Below are 6,693 nucleotides of genomic sequence, written 5' to 3' on the forward strand. Positions count from 1 at the left end.
TTCATGGGCAAATAATAATGAAAAAGGAAGGATAACCATTTCTCCAGTCTAAGATGAATCTTTATTTTTGGAGGGTTTTACCAAATGAACACCATATATAACTGCCATTATAATTAATTGTGTATGTAATGTATTTGCTTATTATATACTGCACCCAAGAAGAAAGAAAACACTGGTCATGCGTGAATTACAAACTCCAACCGGAAGTAGGCTGAAATTTTGCAAACGGTGCGAGATATTGAGAAAAAATAATCTATAAAATCTCCCCTTTATGATACGTCTTGCTGATTTTGTTTTTTTTTATCAAGACGTCTTTCACTTGTGTCTGTAAAGAGACATGTACAGATGTTGTGAGGAATGAGAAGGATATTTATGCGAATGATGCGCTGTGTAGAGAGCGCAGGTTAAGCTAGTCTATATTATAGGTTTATATGTTTGTCTCCAATGTTCGACAATGAGATCACGAAAACCACGAGTACTAGAAATGTGCCATTTTCATTGGTCGATTCCAAATTTTGTGTAGATTGTCCAGTTTTCATTCAAATTTTCAGCAACCATGTCGTTATTCTTCTATTGAACATTTTCAGGACAGTTTTCAGCCCATAAGATTTACATTGTTGCAGGCCGAAACTTCGGTGTTAGGCAACCAGTAGAGAAGATACACATGGCGGGTTGACGAACATGGCACGCGCTTTGCTTAAATCTGAATGGCTAATCCTATTGCATGCTGGCAACTTCAAAGGCCTCAAGAGACGCAATGAGGCGTACTCGGACGGATATAGATTTATTAGAATTTCCACTTGATATCGTGTTACTTCTACAAATTTGCTGCAAACTCGTCCATCATCTGTACATGGCAATTCACTTTCTTTTTGAGTCTCCTATCCTTGACTGGTGTGAGTAAGGAGACATGCACAGTGGGAAGCAGATTCGTGGTCATAACAGAAAGATGCGCTGAGTCTATCTATTAAAATGCTACAATAACAATTAAATGCGCCTGAGCTCCAACCTATAACTTTGACTTTCAAATCTTCCATTTACGGTTATGTGTGATTTCACGTTTAACAGAGACAAACAATTTAAACTATGTGTACTTTAAATAAATTGGTTATCTAGATCTTTTTCATAAGGTTTATGATATAAAGTTATTGTTCAAAGCCTTTGTATTTTCATAAGCCTTCTCTAAAATCAATGCACGTGAATTGTGCTTCCATCTTCCGATTTCTTTTAAACTATATGTTATCTACGTTTATATGTTTGTGGTCAATCCTTTCGACAATGAGATCTCGGAAACTACGGGCTCTAGAAGGATGACGTTTTCACTGATCGATTGGAAATTTTGCGTAGATTGTCCAGTTCTAATTGAATATTTAAAAAACATGGTCATTATTTGTTTATTACATTTTTTAGGGTACATTGGAAGCGTTGAAATTAAAAAAAGACTAAAGCAAAATATTCTACGCTTTATACATTCCAGCACCACACGGTTGTATATGTGGGTTGCATATGTCTCAGGCGTTTGTTTCATGACCAAATCATAATGAAAAAGGAAGGATAACCATTTCTGCAGTCTAAGATGAATCTTTATTGTTTGGAGTGTTTTGCCCAATGAACACTATATATCGCTGACATTATAATTAATTGTGTATGTAATATGTTTGCTTATTACATACTGCATGCAAGAAGAAAACACTGATGATACATGAATTAAAAACTCCAACCGGAAGTAGGCTCAAATCTTGCAAACGGCGCGAGATATTGAAAAAGTATTAGAAAAAAATCTCCCCTTTATGGTATCTCTCGCCAATTTTTATGAAGACGTTTTTCACTTGCGTTTGTAAAGGGACATGTACAAAAGTGAGGAATGAGAAGGAGATTCATGCTGATATATGAAGGATGCGCTGTGTAGAGAGCGCAGGCTGTATATTAAAATGTTAGGTTTATCTGTTTGTCCGCAATCATTTCGACAATGAGATCTCGAAAACTACAAGCGCTAGAAATGTGCTGTTTTCACTGATCTATTCCAAGTTTTGTGTAGATTGTCCAGTTCTCATTCAATTTTTCAAAAACCGTGCCATTATTGTTGTATTAAACATTTTAGGGGCTGTTTTGAGCCCATAAGATTAACATTGTTGAAGGCCAAAACTTCGGTGTTAGGCAACCAGTAGAAAAGTTACGTATGGCGGGTTTACAGACATTGCAGGCGCTTTGCTTAAATCTGAATGGCAAAACCTATTGAGGCAACTTCAAAGGCCTCAAGAGACACAATGAGACGTACTCGGATGGATATGGATTTATTAGGGAAAAATATTTCCACTTGATATCGTCTTACATCTACAAATTAGCTACAAATTAGCTCCAACGTCTATACATAGCAATTCACTTCCTTTGTGAATCTCCCATCATTGTGTGAGTAAGGAGACATGCACAGTGGGAAGGAGATACATGGTCATAACAGATCGATGCGCTGAGTAGACAGTGCAGGTTCAGCTAGTTCCACTTAAAGACTAATAGTTTTATGTGGTCTAGAAAGAATGTACCTTTGTTTAAGCAAAATAAGGAGTAACATATTTCTAAATTTCAGATATTTGAATGGTTTTTCAAGCCTTCCAGTTATCTTTTATAGCACCGTATATTGTCCTGTTAACTTAATCCAAAATATATAACATACAAAAAAGAACTATAAGCGGTCAAAACTTTTGCCAAAAAGGTAAGAAAATAGAATAACCAAGAGAATAGGCCATGATATTCAAACGTAAAAGAAGGTAATGAGAATAACGCTAAATAACTATAAACTATCACAATATAACTTATGTTGGAACTCTGGATTTATAGATAGGCCCTGTTTACAGCATCAGCACTATTTGTATATGCAACGGCCACTGGATGCCTAAGTTGAAGAAAATAGCTTAACTTTCGCCTTCAGTACGAGTAGTCCCGGGTTAGATTCCCGGTGGAGGCAACCGGTCGAAAAAGTGTAAAAAGCTTTTCAGGGCAGGCATCGTGATTGACGTTTTCATGGGCTTTCTTCATTCATAGCAGGCAAATGCCGGGGTAGTACCTAACTCACACGTCCCAGACCGCTTCCTTCCCTCCCCAATCCTTTCTTCCTTCCCTACCTCGGATATCGTTCTCGCTGAGGGACATCGTTCCTCATATGTGGCGGGCTAAATGGCCTTAGATGCCGCAAGCCCAGAAATCTAAATCATAAAACCTAAAAATAGCTTAATAAGCAAAATGCACTACGAAACAAAAGAAACTGTACACCACAAAAGACAAAGATAGCACAGCTTTTAAACGAATTCTAAGCAAAAAGATGACCACTTAAGGCATTCCACACATTTATCCCCACATCATGCGCCCAATTACCCCGTGGATGTAATTGGGAGGTACAGTTCGCGGCATAGAAATTGTTACAAAAAGTGTAAGTCCAAATTAATAATAAACTCTTGCCCCGTTTTCTTATGCATCCAGCAATACTTGTCTCAATCGATTAGTTGCTTCTAGTATTCAATACAACTCCTCCACCTCTCCTTGTCTAAAGCAGTGAGTGCGACGTAGTACACTCTTTCCATTCAGCTGAAAAACAAACAGGAATCAAGTTTACAACGTTATACCTTTAAAACAGTCTTTTCCATTCGTTTGTTCTGAAATATTTTTAAGAGATTAAATTTAAGAAAAGTCACACAATGTTCCCAGAGCTTCATAAAGACCTTTAGTTTCATTCTTTCCCTTCTTTAAAGACTGCAAGCTAGTAAGATGCTCACTAAGAAATCTATGGAAATTGCCAATAACGGCAGTAGGTTTTGTGCTTCCTAAAGTCTGTAATGCACGTACAGAGCTCTAAAATATCTACTGACAGAAATGAGTGTTATTGAATGATTCGTTTCATTTCTTTTCCGTAATTGCAAGGTAATGTTCCAGGGGAACATTTGGGCAGGACAGGAGGGTGTAATTCCCCTCCCTTGAGCTTCATAAATATGTATTGTTTGATCAAATGTATAGTAATACATCAATAAAAAAGTGAAAATCTTATGTCGGTGGATAATCCCCCCCCGAATAAAATCTAAAAGACAATGTTTTTAGCAAAAAAAAGCCTATAGAGTTACGATAGCACATTGCTAGAGAGCTTACATTTGGTTTCTAAAGTCGAAGGTTTGGTCTCAAGCCATATGACTTCCTGGGTGACATTGAGAGAGAGAGAGGGGGGGGGGATTCAAATATGGAGACAGAGAGGGATGATTTATATACACAGATTTAGAATTGGGGCAAAATGATCGGACAGCATTCGTATTATGACGAAAATTGTGATTTTGGGAAACAGAAGAAGGAAAGGTTTCGAACTGCGAGGATCACATTAGGCAGATGTCGAATTAAGGTGGAAAACTCTTTTTAGAGCATCAGATGATTACGAAGGCACTGAGGAATGAGAACTGAGGAATTAGAAATTTAAAAAATCTGAAGCTTCGAGACGGGTTTCGAACCACGAAACTTCTAGTTATCGAACCATGACTTTATCCATTCTGCTACGGAGAACTCTATGTACTCGTTACATACGTTTCCCTTAGCAGCATTGAAAGCTAACTTAATGGGATATTCCAAAAGTTGACTCGGTGGATGCGCCGTTCAGATAGGACGTAAACCTCTTGTAACTTAGTTACAATGCATCGTGGCGGATATAAATCGTTGATCAGGTAATGGCGAATGCTTTGAAACAAATGCAGAGTTTGAGAATTAAATCAGTCATATCTGTGGTTTCGTGTGGAGAAGAAACAAACTAGTGAACCATAGGTTTAAGAACAACTCAAGTTATTAATATAAACTTTCCCGAAGATTATTCACTTATATCATCATAAAAGGAATATGAAAGACGTTCTGATACGAAGAAATACAACTTTGCAAGCGGAGGCAAAGAAACCTAAAGTAACGAGACTAAAGACGAATCATTTACCGCGTAGTGATCGTGGTTCAGTGGTGAAGGCGCTGGATAAGTAATCTGGAGGTTCGTGGTTCGAATTCACGTCGGGTATTTTTTTTACTTTAGGATTTTTGATGGCGATTGATCGACAATGACACACGTTTTATTACATTCAGATATTTGAATACTCGGATGTTTCAATACTTGAACTATCAAATCTTCATGAATAATAATAGTAGTAATAATAAACTAATAATAATAATAATTATCTCGTAGAAGATTAAAAGCTGGGAGCTAATTATCGCTCAGTTGGTACCATTACAAGCAGAAACGTGACATTTGGCAAGAATATTTTGGTTTTGTTTAATGTTGCCCACGAGAAGAGCAATTTTTCATCTCGTTTCTGAAACAAACAAACAAAAGCATAAGAATTAACATTTTACATTCGAGACGGGACAAGGTTAACTCAAATTATCGTCTCACTTTGGAGATGAAAATCGAGACGAGACGAAAAGTATCGTAAACATGTCTCGTCTTGTCTCGATTCCCGAAATAGTGTATGTCCATTCTTTAAGTAACAATTGCTCTGTAGACTGAATCTTATAGGCTTTTTGTTACTTTGTATTTCAGAGCTCATTGAATTATGGTCTGGGTAGGTATTTTTGTAGTAAAGCTTTTACAATTCCCTCTGCATATCCTAAACATTAGTTTATTATATGCCTTACTGTTGAGTGATATTCAGTTATTTTTATTACAGTTATTTTCCTTAAAACATACAGTAAAATACTTTCTACATGAAACTTTAATGGAAAGCTTTTGTGTAAAATGTGGGTAGTTGCAGAGACGTGTCTTCAAGGTACGGAACCTCCTCTCCGAAATCCCTACGTTTAAGTAAGTTTTGCCAAATTTTAGGGCAACTTTAAAACTTTTAGTACCATTATTTATTATTATTATTATTATTATTATTATTATTATTATTATTATTATTATTATTATTATTATTATTATTATTATTACTGAAGTGTTGTTAATTTAATGTTTCACCCTCTTCCACCCAGCTCCCGCCTAGTGGGCATTGTGCTGAACAAGCACCATGTGTGTAGGTTTTCTCCGGGTTCCGCTTCCTCCCACTTTCTTTTTTCCAATATTTCTTTCATTCTCATCATCCACGTCCTCTGTAGCTTAGCCGGCATAACCATTACTTAAAAACAAATTTTCTTACGGCTCTTGTGAGGTCTGTATCCCTACTTTCTACATGAAACTTACGTCAAAACTTTCCGTTATAATATTTAGCTAGTTGTAGGAAGGTATGCAGAGGGTATGTCCTGATAGTCCTGACACTTCTCTCCAATCCCGACTAATTTGTAACTTCTGCCTAACGCTACGGGTGATTTTACAGATTTTAATACATTGTGTCCTCATACAGAATTTGTCTTCTATATTATTATTATTATTATTATTATTATTATTATTATTATTATTATTATTATTAATATATATTTGAGACCTCAATATTACGTCCTATTCCAATGGAAATTAGCATACTCAAGTTAAGAAAAATGAAATGTTTTGGATCCTCTATAAGGATGAATTGCCTTATAAGAAATACTTTGGAAAGAAAAGAGGGGGGAAAAGAAGTTATCAGCTACTGGAAAATATGAAAATCGAACCTTCGAATGCCTTAACAGAAACTAAGTAGGATTTGTCTTCATCGCGATACTGTAGAAGTGGATGAGTGGAGAATGTAAATAAAGTGAATAAAAATGAATTTTTAA

Source organism: Thermobia domestica, chromosome 17 (genome assembly GCF_964235325.1).
Source record: "Thermobia domestica chromosome 17, izTheDome1.hap1.1, whole genome shotgun sequence".
Classification (NCBI taxonomy): domain Eukaryota; kingdom Metazoa; phylum Arthropoda; class Insecta; order Zygentoma; family Lepismatidae; genus Thermobia; species Thermobia domestica.